The sequence below is a fragment of the Castanea sativa genome, chromosome 6 (assembly GCF_040712315.1).
Source record: "Castanea sativa cultivar Marrone di Chiusa Pesio chromosome 6, ASM4071231v1".
Taxonomy (NCBI): Eukaryota; Viridiplantae; Streptophyta; class Magnoliopsida; order Fagales; family Fagaceae; genus Castanea; species Castanea sativa.
This window is the reverse complement of record NC_134018.1, coordinates 12849382-12869199: the sequence shown is the minus strand read 5'-3', so window position 1 is coordinate 12869199 and position 19818 is coordinate 12849382. Positions and strand designations below refer to the sequence as shown.

The following is a 19818-nucleotide window of genomic DNA, read 5'->3' as shown; positions in this document are numbered from 1 at the left end:
GATTACTTATATTCCATCCATTTTCATTCCTTTCCATTCTTTTATTTTAAAACATCCAATTAAGGTTACTTAATTTCATTCCATTCATTTCTCTTACTTATATGCATTCCATTCTATTGCATTCCTTTCCATTCCCTTATAATCATTATGTTCCATTCTATTCCATTTTCTTATGAACTCCCAAACGAAATTTAAAAGACTAGTTAAAAGAGGGAATTCCTCTTATGTATATACTAGTCTCTGAGGCTCTTTTATATATACTAGTCTCAAAGGTTATTTTATTTTATTTTTTTGGTAAATGTTAATAATTTGCATCTATTATAATTTAGAAATATATATTTTTATTTTTCAAACAAATAAAAAGAATTATTTTAAAGATAAGCAGTAACTGTAATATCTTTTTTGAACGTGAAGAGAAAAAAATCCTAAATATTAGGAGTTTTATTTTTTAATTCAAAATGAAATTTGTTATTTGAAATTTATGACCCTATTTTTAAACGAAGTTACTTTTCATTAATGAGGGTATTTTCGAAACAGATAAAGTCCAGTTGAAGGAGGGGAATCATCTTTTATATATATATATATTAGCTAGTTTCAACTTATGATGTCTACTCCTGATTATAGCTTTTAACATCAGACTAAGATATCAATCGGTTTTCAGTGTAGGCGGCAAGACACTAATTGGTTCTTGGTATAGGCAATGATTAAACCGTAGATTTCTTATTCAATTACTAAAAATTTTACCAGTTGAGCTAAATGAAACCCATTTGTCATAGTATATTAATCTATCATAGATTAAAAAAAAAAAAAACACTTGGACTTGCTGGCTGTTGTCACTTTCCTATTGCAACAGATGGAGATCAAACATTTTTTGAGTTGAAGTGGTGTGATTTAGAGGTTTCTTACGTGTCATTACACCCCAATGACGTACAGGAAAGACAAATCCCCTATAAACATTAATAGGAGTGTATGAAAAATATTATACTATGCAAAACTTGGGCGCAACATCCAGTTGCATTAGACTTATCACAATAGTAATATGTGTCTATTTTTAGTTATATGTCATCATGCCAATGGGTCTAGTACGCTGAATGCATTGAGTTCAAGTCAAGTCTTATATTGTTTTCTATTCCATGATTATAAACTGCAAAATCAGAACATAGTCGGAGTACATAAAAAGACTAAAATAAAATTTCACAACAAATTTCATGTTTTTTGGAATTGAGAGATTATTATTCTTTTTCTATTTCTTATTTGGTAATGTTATTATTCATTCTCGTCTAAACCTATTATTGATACTATTTTATTACCTATCACTACTAATTTATCAAATTAATAGTTGTGAAATATATTATAAAATATGTTATGACTGTACTTGTGATTTTTGTGAGATTTTTTTTTTTGATGGCAAGACATTGCATCTCTTATTAAACAGAATTTGAAATGGTTGCATCTTGAGTACACGCGTACTCAATGAGGTTGGGAATCTCCTCCAACCAAACTTGAAAGTCACCAATCTGTTTCACGAATTGCGCTAAAATGTGGGCATGCCTATTGCCTTGCCTTTTTACTTCGTAAAACTGAAATTTTGAACGAAAGATAAAATACCAGATACGATGGTCTCAATGGAGGAGGGAGATTTATTATAAAATATGTTATGACTCTTATTGAATACTAATGTTGTTGGTTTCAAAAAAGAATACTGATGTTGTTAAAAAAAGAAAAAGAAAAAAAGAAAGAAGACAATAAAATGAAAACCAAAAATAGAAAAAAAAATGGTTAACTTTTAAATTTTCAATCAAAATTTAATTAGTTTCCAAAATTTGAAGTTTTCTATTTTAGTTCTTTAAAAATTATAAATGTATCAAATTAATTATTTGGTAGCATGGCCGTGATATATATATATATATATATATATATATATATATTTTATATATTAATTTAGTAAAATTCAACAAAGCCATTTGAGTTTCCATTTTAACAAAGTTACGGAAAGACTAACTTGCTGTGTTTACAGTTTTTTGAGGATTAGAATTTTTTTTAAAAAAACTTCAGAGACTAAAATAGAATATGACTCAAATTTTAGTGACCAATGCTATGTTTTAACCAAAGGAAAATGATACTTGATCTAATCAACCTTATGGCTTGATGCGGTACTTAATCCCTTTGGGAGTTTGTTTATGAGATTCGATCTATCTATCTAATTTGGGTCACTTAGCCTTATTCAAATGTACACATGTTGCAAGTAAATTTCATGATTTATATTTATAAGTTCTATATAATTCCTCAGTTCAAAATCTTTCCCCCTAGACTCCAAGCACTTGTGCATGGTGAAGTACCAATTCAGTTACAAGGCTTTTGGCAAGTAAAAGGTACAAGTGAATTTGATAATTTACAATCTTTGTGTCTTTTTGCTTAGGAAGGGTGCAACATGTAATCAACCACATACTATATCGAAAACAAAACCAACCATAAAATGGGAACCAAATATGGCCATTGCCGAAAAGCAAGAATGTGACATTGTTTGTCCCTACATAACAATGCAAAGTCATAAAAAACTACCTACTACATTCCTAAAAATCATCAAATTTATTTTCAAGTTATCGTCATCAACTAGATTCAATTGGTTAAAGAAATATTCAACGTCAATTACAGCAATTAATTCTTATGGAGTGTAAGTAACTACATGCAAACAAACAAACAGTAAAGTTAGATAACAAATTAATACACCTAGTAAAATTACTGATTGGAATTATGGAAACAAACAAAAATGTTGGCCTATAAACCAAGATAATCGACCAATGCCGGCTGTATTTTAAAGAACCCATTGATGCATTCAAATTAGCATTGACGATAGCTATAATGAAAAAGACAATATCGCAGATTATAGTATAATAGGCTGCCGATATTCTAAGAGGAGTTAACTATGCATATATAAATATTGGATACATTTGAATATGAGGGTGAAAATAAAAGCAAAAAAGTTGGCCACTTAGGCTAGAAGGAGCATTGGAAATGGGGGCCAAAGATAGCATTTTCAGATATGCAGATCGGGCGGACATGTTGTTCATGTTGTTTGGGACGTTGGGTAGCATTGGAGATGGGTTGCAGAACCCTCTGATGATGCTCATTCTAGACGATGTCATCAATGACTATGGAAGTGGCAAAGCTTTGACAAACGATGTTGTAAATAAGGTAGGCATAACGTTGATCAATTCTCTCATATAATTGCCTTATTTTGTCTATAATGTAGTAACGTGAATCACATTCCGGTGCAATAGGTTTGAAGGGTTGTAGCTAATAATTAAAAGTTTGAATGATTTTTTTTTTTTTGAAAAAGACAAAATGATAAAAAGTTAAAAAGTGAGATTTTTGTGAAAGAGATTCTCTTATCCATTAAGAAAAATTTTCATATGAGCCAGTCTTATGTAACATCTCTCTCAAAGATATGCTAGACCTTTATATCTATGAGAGAAATGTTGCATAGGACAGGTGCAAGAGATACTTTATCTCCCACTCATAATTGTGTTTTCTAGGTTCTTGTTGCTCTAAACATTTAGTTCTTCTACTAGGCGGTAGTATTTATTTATAATTTATTTAAATACACCCACAATATTAGAATTATTTTTGGAGCTATGTTGGTGCTATGACTTGTAGCACAACTTGTGCCACAACTTGCCCATGTGGCGAGTTGTGATTGGTGGGTCCATGTGGGGACACCCCTCCCACCAATCACAACTTGCCACATGGGGCGAGTTGTGCCACTAACACTAGTCTTGTTTATGAGATTGCTTATCTATTAATGTTGCCACTTGTATTTGTGCTTTCTATGTGGTGGTTGTTGTTGTGTTCTAGTATTAGTATTTATTTAAAGCAAGAGTTTATTTATGCACACCCAAAATATTTGAATTGTTTATGGGATTGCTCATCCATAACGATTACTCTTGTATTTGTGCTTTTTAGGTTGTTGTAGTTGTTCTAGTAGTAGTATATTTATTTATCATTTTTTAAAAAGAAATCCTTATTTAAAGAAACTCCAAACATTGGAATTGTTTATGGTATTGAGAAAGTAAGACGGAAATGAATAGTGAAAGCAAACATAAACATGGTTTGATATGACAGTTTACATCTACAAAAAATATTTCTTAAAAGGGCTACATCTTTTTACCATATGCAATCGTTTTGTTACGATGAACCCATACAACATATAAAGAGGACTAAACTGTAAGTTAATTGTGGGTTTCAATTAGCTTAATGGGTATAGTTGCTGATGGTTGAATAAGAAATCTGAGATCTAATTGACCCAAACACAATCTTTGATATATATCACCAAAAGCCCAAAACATCACAAACCATTGACTTTCGTTTTTAGTACTCCGACCCATTCTTCTACTATATCTCTAACATCGTGGCCCAACAAGGAAGGAATGAGTGACCCACTTTCTGAGCAGAGAGGCCTCAAGACCATCCAATAATTCATGAGCAAAGAAGTTCAATGCCAAGCTTCCTGTTCTTGGGCTATGTTTGATGATCACTGAGACCAGGGAAAGGAGACACACGAAGCACAACTTTCAGAAATTGAGAAGAATTTTTTTTTTTTGGAGAGAATTGAGAAGATGGAACAAGGGGGTTTAAAAGGCAAGATGATTTGACAAAATATTTAGAGTTCAAGATGTCAGTTCTAGACAAATTCGATGAATCGAGCTGACAGCCCAACTCAAGATATATGTGAGAGCTTTGTCCAATAACTAAAATTTTAGTCAAATTATAATTATTTTTTGGTAGAAGTAAAAAATGGTTAAACGAGAGAGGGTGACATCTCTTATAGAACTATGTAGGCATCTCTACACGTGGGTTAGAAACAAGGGTGTTTTATTACCTACTTAGGTTACTCTTAATGGAAAATTTAAAAAGGTAAGGGGGCACTGCCCCCTAACTTCAGCACTTGTTTCGTTCGTTTTATATGATGGGTTTCCAAATTTAAAAAAAAAAAAAAAAATGGTATACTATTATGTGCTCTTATATGATTTTTTATTTTTGAAAGTTTTATTTTACATTTTCTGATATTGATAGAGTTTAAAACACAAATTAATTTAAAATGGTTTTTGTTGTTGTTATGGTGGTGGTGGTGATGGTTAATGGAAAACGTGTTTTGTGGTTAATAGAAGGTAAATCCAATAGAGGAGAGATGTTTTCCCATACGTTACGTAATGGGTTGGAAAACTATCAAAAATAAACTTCATACTGCAAAAATTCTCCCAATAGTAACTTATGTCTCTTTTTCCTTCCTTCTTCCCTCCATTGGCTGGTAATTGACCTAATTGACCAATTATTGATCACTGTTGACTTTTTCTCAAATGACATTTCTGCACAGACCAATCGCTTTCTTACATAATTTCTTGCATAGATTCCGAATTTGAGTTTTTCCTCATTTGTGACTCAAATGTCCTAAAAACAGAAAACATTTTTTTTTTTATTTGAGGTTTGTTATCGTGAAAATTTTTTTTTATTCATATATTTTTTTGGAATTACAAGAAATATAATTGATTTTTTTATGCAAGCCAAACTATGGAAAGTATTTTCCTGCTTATTTGAGGGTTGCAACCAGACACAGAAAAACTAAAAAATGTTCTAAAAAAACAAGTGATTTTCCAAAAACATTTTTTGTAGAAATAATCCCATCATAACTTTTCTTTTATTCTTCCTCAGACAACAAGTATTAGGAACATCTCTATTTGATTTTAATATGGAAAGTGATCATTTCCTAGTGAATATTTAGTTTGAGAAATAATATGTCTATAACACAACATTTTTACAACAAATCTTAAGTAGTAAGTTGTTATTAGTTGTTATTGTTTGGACAAAAAAAAAAAAAATCTTAGTCTTAGGTTCAAATTTGAACCAATAACAACTAACCATCTATGATTTGTTGTAAAAATGTTGTAGACGTAACACCTTTGAGTTTAGTTTAGCTTAGTTTTATTTTTTAGTTTATTTGTATTAAAGGTATAAATGGTGAGGTATCATTTAAACTAAGCTGTCATTCCTAATTTGCAGAAATGAAGAGTGAGTTTGGATTGGGCTGAAACGCCCGGCGTCTGCCTTTCAGCTCCTTCCTTTTTCTTTTTTTTTTCCTCTAGGATGCGCACTGTGCACTGTTCATTGGCCATGAACAATGATTTTAGGCGTGAACAGTATTTTTATCCATTAAAAAATTATTTTGTTGACAATATTTTTCAGTTTTGTTTCAGTTTCAGTTTCAGTTGTATCATGGACCCGAAATTTTAAAAATGGCATTTTGTATACCTTTATATTTAAGAAAAATTAAATTTCAGAATGAAGTGGACCTTCTTTATTTTAAAAGCAAATGGTGTTCATGGTAATCTCTCAATTTCAAAGTGAATGGAGAGAATTCACTTCCCTCTTCGTCGTACATGTTGCTACCTAAGTTAGAAAAACATTGCATCCTTAATGTGATTTTCCAATGACCATGAGAACCCTTTTTATTGTATCATTTATTTTTAACACTTCAGGCAATTTGTGAACTTGCTACAATCGTTTCAATTATTTCAGCATGCGCTCAAGTTGCTTTATGCTGCAATTGGGGTTGGATTTTCTGCCTTCATGGGTAAGTTGCAATTTTTGATAACTTGATTCCTTCCAGGAATCATCTTTTGCTTGAAAGAAATGAAGATTGTCACATAAATATTAGTCCTTTAACTATGTTGCTTGTTTTGTTGTGGTTAATATTTGCTTTTGCAGAAGGACAATGTTGGACAAGAACTGCTGAGAGACAGACCTCTCGGATGAGAATGGAATACCTGAAATCTGTCCTTAGAAAAGATGTTGGATTCTTTGACACTCAAACTGCTGGTACTTCAACAACCAACCAAGTTGTGACACTCATTTCCTCTGATGCCAATTTAATCCAAGTCGCTTTATGTGAGAAGGTATGATTTCAGTGACACCCTCATTGGGCTCACTATCTAGGAAGACACACATGAAAATTCTCAAAATCATATTTTAAAATTGCACAGCACAAGAAGTCCCATTCTAAATCATTTTCAGAATTATGTATCCTAAATAATTTATCCATTCATATAAAGTGGATAACCCTTTACAACTGGTTATAACTAGGCTTCTTGAAATGAATACAACATCTATATTAGTACTTAGTCATGTTTCATTTATGTTATATCATTTTCTGAGTAAGCTGGTTTTGGCCTGAAATAAGTTTGTTATATCAAGAAAGAGTGAGGAGACAATGGTTGAAAAGTTTGGCTCTAAATATCTACCATGTAAATCTGGTGGTGATTAGATGATCTAGTATCATCAATGACAAGAAGCTGCACTTCTTGAAAGCATAGGCTGAGTACAAAAAAGTTAGAATTTTTATCATTATGCTGCTTGTTGAATTGGATTCTTTTTTAAATGCAGATACCTGATTGCCTTGCTTACATGTCAACTTTTGTCTTCTGCCACATATCTGCCTTCATATTGTCATGGAGACTCACATTGGCAGCTATACCACTCTCAATCACGTTCATTGTTCTGGGGCTTGTCTTTGGGAAGATCATGATAGGCCTAATAATGAAGATGATTCAGTCCTATGGGGTTGCAGGAGGGATTGCAGAGCAAGCAATTTCTTCGATAAGAACTGTATATTCGTATGTGGGAGAGGAGACACTAGATAGATTCAGCCGTGCACTTCAGACAACCTTGGAATTTGGAATCAAACAAGGACTTCTAAAGGGAATACTGTTGGGGAGCATGGGAATGATATACATAGGTTGGGGTTTTCAGGCTTGGGTTGGTACTTATTTGGTTACTCAAAAACATGAAAAGGGTGGTCATGTATTCATAGCTGGGTTTAATGTACTCATGGGAGGATTGTGAGTCTTTTCCTCACAACTAATTTTATATTTCTCACTTGTTGCTTAGGCTTCAGTTGCTTTATTTCAATTTAGAATTAATAAATTTTGTTTTGTGATTTCAGGAGTGTTTTGAGTGCACTCCCATATCTAACAGGCATCACTGAGGCAACAACTGCTGCCTCTTGGATTTTCGAAATGATTGATCGAGTTCCTACTATAGACTCTGAAGATAAAAAGGGAAAAGCTTTATCGTTTGTGAGAGGAGAAATTGAATTCAAAGATGTATATTTTTGTTATCCATCAAGTCCTGATACGCCAATCTTAGAAGACTTCAATCTTAAGGTTCGAGCTGGTCAGACAGTAGGTCTAGTTGGGGGCAGTGGTTCTGGTAAGTCCACAGTCATTGCACTACTTGAAAGATTTTACGATCCCATTGAAGGAAAAATACTCTTGGATGGACATAAGATAAGAAGACTTCAGCTGAAATGGTTGAGATCCCAATTGGGTCTGGTAAATCAGGAACCTGTTCTATTTGCAACAACTATAAAAGAGAATATACTATTTGGAAAGGAAGGAGCTACAATCGACAGTGTCATAAATGCGGCCAAAGCAGCGAATGCACATGACTTCATCACGAAGTTACCAGATGGATATGAAACTCAAGTAAGCCTACTTTTTAGACTCAGAAATTGTTTCTTGTCTGCTATGTTTGTGTTAAGTTTTTAAGGTACTCCAACAAATAAAGACTAACAAGGAGATCTTAAGTATTTTTAAAAGCCTTCTAAAATTTTCTATGCAATTGCAGCAAAGATTGTATTGTAACTATATCCAAAAGCATGTGTGATAAATTGAGTAAGCTGCTCAATCCCCAAAACAATTTTCTTATGACATTTACCCAACTGCAGTTTGTACTTTCTTCCATAGGAATTGCTGTCTTGATTTGACTTTGAAGTGTTTGATTTAGATGTGAATTATGAACTTTGAAATTTTTTGAGATAATTCTGTGGCAAGCTTATTTATGTGAATACTGTATAACATCAACTACTACGGTTTCCACAGGTTGGCCAATTTGGATTCCAAATGTCTGGAGGTCAAAAGCAACGAATTGCCATAGCCAGAGCACTGCTAAAAGATCCCAAGATCCTGCTGCTCGATGAAGCCACTAGTGCGTTGGATGCACAATCTGAAAGGATAGTACAAGAGGCAATTGATCAGGCATCAAAAGGGAGGACAACAATCATCATTGCTCATCGCTTGTCCACAATTAGGACAGCAAACCTAATCGTGGTTCTTCAAGCTGGCAGAGTAGTTGAGTCAGGCTCACACAATGAGTTGATGTCAATGAATGATGGAGAAGGTGGGGAATATTCGAAGATGGTGCAATTGCAGCAAGTGGCAATGCAAAATGAAGCCTCTACCACTCCTAGTTCTTCAATAGAGGGAAGAAGCCATCACAAAATGAGCATCCCACAAGTCCAGTGAGTGTGAGATCAAGCATTCACAGTACTCCAATGTTAAACTGACGTAGGACAACCACAAAATAATAATAGGGCAGAAAAATGGTAGGACAAACCCTAGGAGTCAGCACCTAAGGGACTGGAGTCGGCACCAGTGTAAAGAGAAAGCAAACATTTTTTTATAATTCTCCAAAAGCCGTGTTACAATAATCAAAAAAGTGTTTAAATAACTACAACATAAAACCCTAACAACACAAAACCCTAATTATTAAATGTTCGGGCTTGCTTAATCTCAAGCCCAATAACTAATAGGCTCCATCCATAAGGCCACAGGTTGGGCCGTCTTCTTTTTGTTCTTCCTCCCATATGTGTGTATAATTGGGGGCCTATATCTCGTGTCCGCACCAACTCCCCCCGAGTGAGAGGAACTCGACCCCGTCGAGTGGAAAGCTGAAGAGCTCTGATAGTACTCGCAAGTCGCATCCGCCGTCGTAGCTCATCTCTAGTAATCCATGTGCAATCGGAATCTGGTCGCCCGCGCCACCGAACTAGGAAACGATGAACTCCTCCATCCCTGGTAGAAACAATTTGCTCATCTAAAATAGCATCAATAGATTCTTTATGTGCATAGGGCAAATTTAAGGGTAAAGGGGTAGGCATAGGGGCATCAATAGGATTAGGTAAAGGCTCATCAAAAGGAGTATCAGGAATAGCTGTAGGGCTTTTATAAGCAACTAGATCCTCAATATTAAAGGAGGAGCTAATACCATAATCATGAGGGAGGTCAATGACATATGCATTTGGGCCCATTCGTTTCAATACCTTGAACGGACCGGCACTACGAGCCTGCAATTTTTTAACGGTCCCAGAGGGAAACCGTTCAGGTCGGATCCGAATCATGACATAATCTCCTACCTGAAACTCTGCATGACGCCGATGAGTATCAGCATGAATTTTATATTGAGAATTACTTACCTGAATTTTTTTGTGAATCTCGCATGCAAATCATGAACATGTCGTGCGAATGCCTCAGCAGATTCAGAAATCCTAACATGTGGGGACATGGGCAAAAGATCTAAGGGCTTCCTAGGTGTATATCCATGCACAACCTCAAAAGGACTAACGCCTATAGACCTATTGACAGAGCTATTATATGCAAGTTGGGCTATAGGAAGAATTGAATCCCAATTCCGATTGGCTTCACCCACTAGACACCGAAGGAGGTTTCCTAGGCTACGATTAACCACCTCGACCATCGGTTTGAGGATGAAATGCCGTGGAAAATTTCAATTTGGTGCCTACTAAATGCCACAAGGTCTTCCAAAAATAACTCATGAATCGAACATCCCTATCTGACACTATGGTTTTGGGGAGACCATAAAGCTTGACAATCTCATCAAAGTAAAGCTTTGCAATTTTAGAAGCGTCAGAAGTCTTAGAACATGGTAGGAAATGAGCCATCTTAGAGAAGCGATCAACAACTACTAGGATAGAATCATGCTTCCTAAAGGTGCGGGGCAAACCTAGCACAAAGTCCATACTCACGTCTTCGCCACGGGCGATCTCGGCACGGTAAAGGCGTGTACAGACCAGTGTTTTGCTTGCGATGTTTGGCTAGTTGACATGTACGACACTGACCAACTATCTTAGCAACGCCCCTCTTAAGACCAGGCCAATAGAATTGACGTTCCACTTCCTCAATTGTCTTATCTCGGCCAAAATGACCTGCAAGGCCTCCTGCATGTATCTCCCAAACTAGAAAATCTCTCACTGACGACCGAGGGATGCACAACTTGTTGGCTTTGAACAAGTAACCATCTTGAAGGGTATAATCATCCAAGACGGGATGTGAAGCATTACTTAGGCTAGTGTAGAGCTCCCCAAAATCTTGGCATGATTGATAGTCATCCTTAAGTCGTTCAAACCCAGTGACCTTAACACTCATGACTGATAGCAAAGATACTCTTCGACTCAGTGCATCGGCAGCCTTATTCTCAACTCCCGCTCTATGTTTCACCACAAAGTAGTAGCGTTGCAGAAATTCAACCCAACTACCGTGCCTAAAATTTAGCTTCTTTTGGGAATTGAGATAACGCAAAGCTTCATGATCAGAGTAGATAATAAACTCTCGAGACAACAAGTAATGACGCCAATGCCAAAGAGCTCGTACAATGGCATAAAATTCTTTGTCATACGTGGAGTACTTCTGCTTAGCATCATTCAACTTTTCACTGAAATAGGCAATTGGGTGACACTCTTGACTAAGGACTCCCCCTATGCCAATACCTGAGGCATCACATTCCACTTCAAAAGGTTTGGTGAAATCAGGGAGACACATGACAAAGGTGCCTCGCCATCTTCTCGTTTCACCTCCTGAAGGCCTTAGTAGCGTTTTTGTCCAAGTAAACTCCCCATGTTTCAAGCAGTCAGTGATGGGAGACATGATGGTACTAAATCCTTTGATGAATCGGCGATAAAAGGAAGCGAGCCCATGAAAGCTTCGAACCTCATGTATAGTTTTGGGCTCGGGCCAATCCATAATTGCTTGAACTTTTTGGGGGTCGGCAGAAACTCCTTCAGATGACACTATGAAACCTAGGAAGACAACTTTATCTGTAAAGAAAGAGCACTTCTTGAGGTTACCATATAAACTCTCCTTCCTAAGGGTTGTGCAAACTTGAGTTAGGTGGTCTAAGTGTTGCTCCCTAGACTTACTATAAATGAGGATATCATCAAAGTACACAACCAGGAATTTTCCCATAAAAGGCTTGAGCACTTGAGTCATCACTCTCATAAAGGTACTAGGAGCATTGGACAATCCAAAAGGCATAACCATCCACTCATATAAACCATCTTTTGTCTTGAAGGCAGTTTTCCACTCATCACCAGGACGAACCCTAATTTGATGATAGCCACTTTTCAAGTCTATCTTGGAGAAGATCGTTGCTCCAGCCATCATATCCAACATGTCATCCAATCGAGGGATAGGAAAACGATACTTCACAGTGATCTTGTTGATGGCACGACTATCAACACACATCCTCCAAGTCCCATCTTTCTTTGGAGTTAAGAGTGCAGGGACTGCACAAGGGCTCATGCTCTCACGAACAAAACCCTTCCTAAGTAGTTCTTCTACTTGTCTTTGCAACTCGGCATGTTCTCAGGCTCATCCTATAATGGGGCAAGTTAGGTAGGGTCGCTCCGGCACAAAATCTATGGCGTGTTGGATATCACGCATGGGCGGTAATTGATCGGGGGAGTTCCTCGAGAATACATCCTTAAATTCTTGGAGCACGGACCTTACTTCTCCAGGTTGCTCCTCACAAGCCTCTCCATGAAGTTCCCTAGCAACCAAGACAAACACAATGGATTCCTGAACTGCTACCCTCTCAAATGCCTTTGGGCTTATGATGTTCAGACCTTTCGCCTTCGGTACTTCTGGCTTCTTGCTCATGTCGATTGGCTTGGGTTTCAAAGGATTAAGCACAATCTTCTTGCCTCCAAACATAAATGAGCAAGAATTGGATCGCCCATGAAGGGTGACATCCAAATCATAAAGCCAAGGTCTACCTAGGATAATGTGCCCTACATCCATGGGAATTACGTCACACCATATTTCCGCCTTGTAGGTGAGGAATTGAAGTGGGACAACACATCTTTCTTTTATGGCTATGGAGGAAGTATCCACCCAAGAAACTTTATATGGGTTAGGGTGTGGGATCAATTTCAAGCCTAGGCGGGAAACAACGTTAGAGGACACCGCATTAATGCAACTCCCACTATCTATAATAACCTTGCACGTTTTATCTCCACACTTAGTGTAGGTCTGGAAGATGGCACTTCTTCGCCAATCATCAGTTTCCCTTTGTTCTGTCAAGGCACACCTCACCACATTCACTCTAGGGACACCAAAAACAGCCTTGGAATCATCAACCTGAGGAGAGATGGCTCTAATGCACGCAAGGTAACTGGGATCATCTTCCCATTCGGCCTCAACATCTTGGCCTTCTTCAGCATTTGGGTCATACACTAGCTCTTCAACATCTTCTACCTTTTCATCATCCTCTTGAATGACAAGGGTTCTAGAGGGACATCTAGCTGCAACATGCCCAATCCCATTGCATCTGAAGCATTGGAGGCGAGAGCCTAATCTTGAGGGCTCATTGATCACACCTTTTCCCTTGTCCTCTTTTTGTATCGGGGTGCTATTGGGGTTGACCTTAGGGGGTAAGGCAAGTTTAGGTTTGCTACCAAAAGGGTGAGGGTTGGGAGGAATGCTTCGAAGCTCGGAACGTCGCCAAAAGATAGATTTGGATGCTAACTCACAACTCCTAGCAAGGTCATAGGCTTCTCTTAAGGTGGTGACTCCTCGGGTGATAATCTCGCCTAGTAGGTTAGCATTTAAACCTTTCTTGAACCTATTGAGTGTGACAACTTCTTCCTCAACTATTCGAATTCGCCTCTGGAATTCCTTGAATTTCTCTATGTATTCGGTCAGTGAGCAGTGCCTTGTCTTAGGCGATCCCATTCCTCAAGGAGGGAGCTCCTATAAGTTGGAGGAAGATAATTCCTCGAGAGGGCGTCCTTCATCTCCATCCAATCAATAATGGGGGGCTCACGTCGTCGCCTAAGGGTTTCCTCAAGGTCCTCCCAGAAAAGATCAGCTCTCCCAATTAACTTCATTCTAGCATATCTCACTTTCCTATTCTCAGCCCAATGGTAATAGTCAAAGAATTTCTCCATTTGACGTAACCAATCAGTGAAAACCCAGGGATCTAGGCAGCCATCAAAGGTGGGTGCTTCTATCCTTTCCTTAGACATCCTATCATCATAATCCCTAGAACCATAGTGATTATAGTGATCATGTTCAAAGTGTGGAGCCCTATTAAAGTGACCATTATTATTTTGCCCATGCATGTTATCTCCTTCATGGTTAGTGGTCTCTCTTTGAGATGTTTCAATTCGCTCTACCCTATCCAGCAAATCACGGACACTCTTAGCTAGGTCTCCTATGGTTTGTTCTAAAGAGGGCCTAGATTCGGACGTGGATTGATGTTCAGGGTTTGACATGACACGACCACTACGTAGATGCATGCAACGCAATATTTATGAATGCAGTTGAGATTCCCAAAATTTCAAGTAATCAATTCTCAATATAAATTTAAAGGTCAAGCAAAGTGCATGTAGAGACTAGATCGATGAATCAAAGGAAGAAAATGCAGACAAATAGTGACAGTGTTCACAGTATTACGAGATAGCCCAAATAAACATCAAATTCCAAGAAGCTCCACAAAAAGAATAAGATTTATCAAATATTTTGGTTTTTTTTTTTTTTTTTTTTTTTTTTTTTTTGGATTTTAGAGTGGGTACTAAAAGAGGACACAAACAGTAAAACGATTAACCTGAGCACAAATTGGATATGATAATGGAGTATGGTGGGATATGCACATAAAAAACATAAAGATAATATTTTTTAATGAGATAAAATTGAATCCACCAAAAAAAATAGAGTCAGAATTGTACCCTAGTCAGTGGCTCCACGTAATGCATTAGGTAGCCACGGTCTGCTCTTCAAGTAATGAATTGACTTGGACTGAGGAACCTGTGAGAACAATTACAGCCCAATGGGTCATCAGCAGTACTTTTTTTTTTTTTTTTTTGCAAAATAAATTACACTGTGCTACAGTCTTTAAAATAACTCAAAACGACAGACTGAACTCAACCCACATACTGAAAAGAAAAACAAGAAACCACAGAAACTAAAAGAGGAAGAAGAAACGGTGGAGTCTTCGGCTGGAGCGTCGACGGAGGCGGCGGCGGCTGGAGTCGCCGGAGCTGGAGGCTGTTCGTCTCGGCCTGGGCATCGGCGGTGGTCGCAGTCCTCAGCAGCGGTGACGTTGGGCTTCGCGGCGGTTGGTGAAGGGCTGGATTTCGCGGTGGCTGGCGGCTGGCGGCTGGTGGCTGGTGACGGTTGGGCTTCGCGGCGGCCGATGGTGGCTGGGCTTCGCGGCGGCCGATGGTGGCTGGGCTTCGCGGTGATGGGTGTAGTGCTGGGTCCGTGAGTCTCTGCTTCTCCTTCTTCTTTTTTTTTTTTTTTTTTTTTTTTTTTTTTTTTTGATTTTGTGGGTGCTGGTGGCTGGGTCTTTCGTGGGTTCCTCTCTTTCTTTCTTTTTTTTTTTTTTTTTTTTTGTGGGCTGTGGGTTCTGAGATTAGAGGCGGGCACGGATGGTGGTCACCGGCTTGGGAGGCGCCGCTGGCTGCTCTGTTGGTTTGGGGGTGAGAAACTCATGTGGGGCTTGGGGGAATACACGGATGGCAGGGACTGGCTTGGGCTTGTTTAGAATCTCATGGGGTAAAAACTTGAAAGGTACTGTCATTCTCTTTTGTTTTTTTGATGGCTTTGCTTTGATGTGGTTGGCTACGGTGGTGTTGAATGGATCGGAAGTCTGCTCTGATACCAAAACTGACGTAGGACAACCACAAAATAATAATAGGGCAGAAAAATGGTAGGACAAACCCTAGGAGTCAGCACCTAAGGGACTGGAGTCGGCACCAGTGTAAAGAGAAAGCAAACATTTTTTTATAATTCTCCAAAAGCCGTGTTACAATAATCAAAAAAGTGTTTAAATAACTACAACATAAAACCCTAACAACACAAAACCCTAATTATTAAATGTTCGGGCTTGCTTAATCTCAAGCCCAATAACTAATAGGCTCCATCCATAAGGCCACAGGTTGGGCCGTCTTCTTTTTGTTCTTCCTCCCATATGTGTGTATAATTGGGGGCCTATATCTCGTGTCCGCACCAACTTAAACCCTTTCAGTCAGGCATGTTCCATGGGCACACCCTACTCCATCTCAATGCCATATGATCCTGATGATGATGATGATGATAAATATTTAAAGAAATCTACCTATCCTCGTGCTTCCCAGTGGCGTTTACTAAAAATGAATACGCCAGAGTGGGGAAGAGCTATGCTTGGATGCTTGGGAGCCTTAGGTTCTGGAGCAGTACAACCCATAAATGCCTACTGTGTGGGATCACTTATATCGGTCTATTTCCTCAAGGATGAGCCTGAAATCAAGTCCAAATCCAGAGTCTTGTCCCTCATTTTCTTAGGTATTGGTATTTTCAACTTTATCACCAATGTCCTCCAACACTACAATTATTCAATTATGGGAGAAAGGTTGACAAAAAGGGTAAGGGAGAATTTACTGGAAAAACTTATGACCTTTGAAATTGGGTGGTTTGATCAAGATGATAACACAAGTGCAGCAGTTTGTGCAAGGTTAGCCACTGAGGCTAACATGGTTCGATCCCTTGTTGGGGACCGGATGTCATTGCTTGTTCAAGCAATTTTTGGGGCATCGTTTGCTTACACACTAGGACTTGTGGTCACATGGAGGCTATCCCTTGTGATGATTGCAGTGCAGCCAATAGTCATTGGGAGCTTTTATGCAAGAACTGTTTTGATGAAGAGTATGGCTGAAAAAGCTCGAAAAGGACAGAAGGAAGGAAGCCAACTAGCAAGTGAAGCTGTCATTAATCACAGAACTATAACTTCCTTCTCTTCTCAGAAGAGAATATTGTGTCTTTTTGGTGAAACCTTATAAGGTCCTAGGAAGGAGAGTATTAAACAATCCTGGATATCAGGTTTTGGGTTGTTTAGCGCCCAGTTTTTTAACACAGCTTCGTCAGCTTTGGCATTCTGGTATGGTGGGAGGCTCCTACAACAAAATTTAATAGAACCAAAGCATCTTTTTCAAGCATTTTTAATATTGCTATTTACTGCATACATTATTGCTGAAGCTGGGAGCATGACTAATGATTTATCTAAAGGAAGCAGTGCTATTCAATCAGTTCTAGCCATCCTAGACCGGAAAAGTGAGATTGATCCAGATAACAAATGGGGACTAGACATTAAAAGAAGAATAAAGGGTCGTGTGGAGCTCAAAAATGTCTTCTTTGCATATCCATCAAGACCTGATCAAATGATCTTTAAGGGCCTATCCCTTAAGATTGATGCAGGGCAAACAGTGGCACTAGTGGGGCCGAGTGGTTCTGGCAAGTCAACCATCATTGGCCTTATTGAGAGATTTTATGATCCTGATAAGGGATCAATCTATATAGATGAACAAGAAATTAAGAACTATAATTTGAGAATTCTGAGGTCACATATTGCATTAGTAAGCCAGGAGCCAACTCTTTTTGCTGGAACGATACATGAAAACATTTCCTATGGGAAAGAGGATGCTACAGAATCTGAGATAAGAAGAGCTGCCTGTCCATGCCAATGCTCATGAATTTATAAGGTACAGAATTACATAACATAATTTAGAAAAATTTCCCTTTGTAATCCTTACTATATCATTGAATTTTCTTGACGAGAAAGCCATGATTTGATTTTAGCTACACCGAACACATGTTATTAACTATGTCAAACGTTTCTGAGCCCCTTAACCTGTCCTTTGAGAAAGAAACTTGAACAATTCATGAAATTTAAGTAGGTAAACCAAAAAAAAAATCACCACCTAATCTTTTAGCCTCAATATTGGTTACCAAAAGAAAAATGAATAATGTACTAGAAAATGTCAGGCATCATAGCAAATGAAACTAGCAGCTTCCTTATTGATAACATATTCACATTTTATTGCAGTGGAATGAGAGGTGGGTATAACACATATTGTGGAGAAAGAGGAGCTCAGCTATTAGGAGGTCAGAAGCAAAGAATAGCACTAGCTCGTGCCATACTAAAAAACCCTTCAATCCTCCTATTGGATGAGGCTACCAGTGCACCTGATAGTGTGTCAGAGAACCTAGTTCAAGAAGCACTTGAGAGATAATGGTTGGCAGGACATGTGTAGTTGTGGCTCACCAGCTATCAACAATTCAGAAAGCCAACTCCATTTCTGTGGTCAAGAATGGAAAGGTTGTGGAACAAGGGTCACATAATGATTTAGTTTCTCTGGGTCGAGGTGGAGAATATTATTCTCTGATAAAACAACAAGGTGGCAGCTCCTCTAAGCAGTAAACTAGAGCCACTGTGATATGTGATTAGACATTAAGGTGTTGCATATAATGTATTAGTCTGTCTCAGGAGACTAAAATTGGTCATCTAAATTTTGTTAATAGAGGCGGAGGATCCTAGTTATACTTTATTTCACACTATATGATTATGTTCAGGTTTTATAATAAGAACTATTGTTGCAGATACTATAATTATTATTACAGGTATATCCTTTCATATAGGAATAGTGAGAAAACAACCAAATCTTCTTCTTCCTTTTTTTTAATAAACTTTTAGTAACTTTTCTTTTTGGGCAAGAACAACTCAAGTACTAAAAGCCAAGAATTTTGCATTGTACCTCTAAGCCTTGGTAAATCAAATACCAAATCACTAAATTTGACCCAACAGTCCGAGAAGCATGACTTATGAAGTGTATTATCAATAAATTGAGTCAAGAGTCTTATAATTTAATGACATTAGTTGCAAACCCACGTGATGCACAAAAAAATTTGACAATTTATTTTTTTGTTACGCGAAAAATAAAAATAGTAAATGAGACTTGTAAGTATTAGTCTCAAACTTTTCTTAAAATGATGTGATTATTTTCGTACAAAGTATAGTCTATACAATATATTAGATCTTCTAAATTGAGCTATTTATATTAGTCATTTGAAAATATTTAAATTTTTTTCAGTTTTTTTTTTCAAGAAAACATAATGCATTTTACATTCAATTATTATATAATGTGAAATATTTTGTAAATAATGTAATGTGTGGTTGGAATTTGCTTTAGTACTCAGTACAAACGGTTCATCTTATATATGTCTTGAATAGCCTAAAGAAGAAGTACAGATAAATAAATTCATCACTTATAATAGGAAAAAAAAAAGATTTCATAACATAAAAAATATGTAATTTTATCAAGAACCCACCAATATTACGATGATAGTGTGACATAATTATCAATGAAACAATCCTTTATACACAAACCTCTCCACCCAAAGCAGGGAACTAAATGGACAAAAGTGGATTGACCAAACAAAGTGGACCAAAATAGACCGAATGAACTGAATGGAACGAAGTAGATCAAAATGAACCGAACAAAGCGGAGTGGATCAAATAAACCTATTGGAATGAAGTAGACCAAATGGGCGGAAGTAGATTAAAATGGACCAAAGTGGACCAAAATGCTATAGTGATTTGGCTCAACAGAATTGTAATAACAATAGATACTACATTTAAACTTTTAGATATTATATAGATCTAAATTATGGTGAATTTGATGCCCCCTCCCCACTTGTTGCATGATAAAAAAATCACTAATTACTGTAAATTAATCCAAAAATATAATCTAAAACTTTTTTTTTTAACTTTTTAATTTTTTTGATAATAGCTTAATCCACATTCAGATTCATGATGGCCAGCATAACAGTCCTGTCTAAAGAGTGTCATCTACAACTATGAATCCTATGCTGGTTA

The 19818-nt window shown here is 37.3% G+C and overlaps 1 pseudogene; it reads left to right on the top strand.

Moving 5' to 3' along the window:
- Nucleotides 1-3015: 3015 nt before the first annotated feature.
- LOC142639478 (putative multidrug resistance protein) lies at nucleotides 3016-18363 on the top strand (annotated as a pseudogene).
- The last annotated feature ends 1455 nt before the right edge of the window (nucleotides 18364-19818 follow it).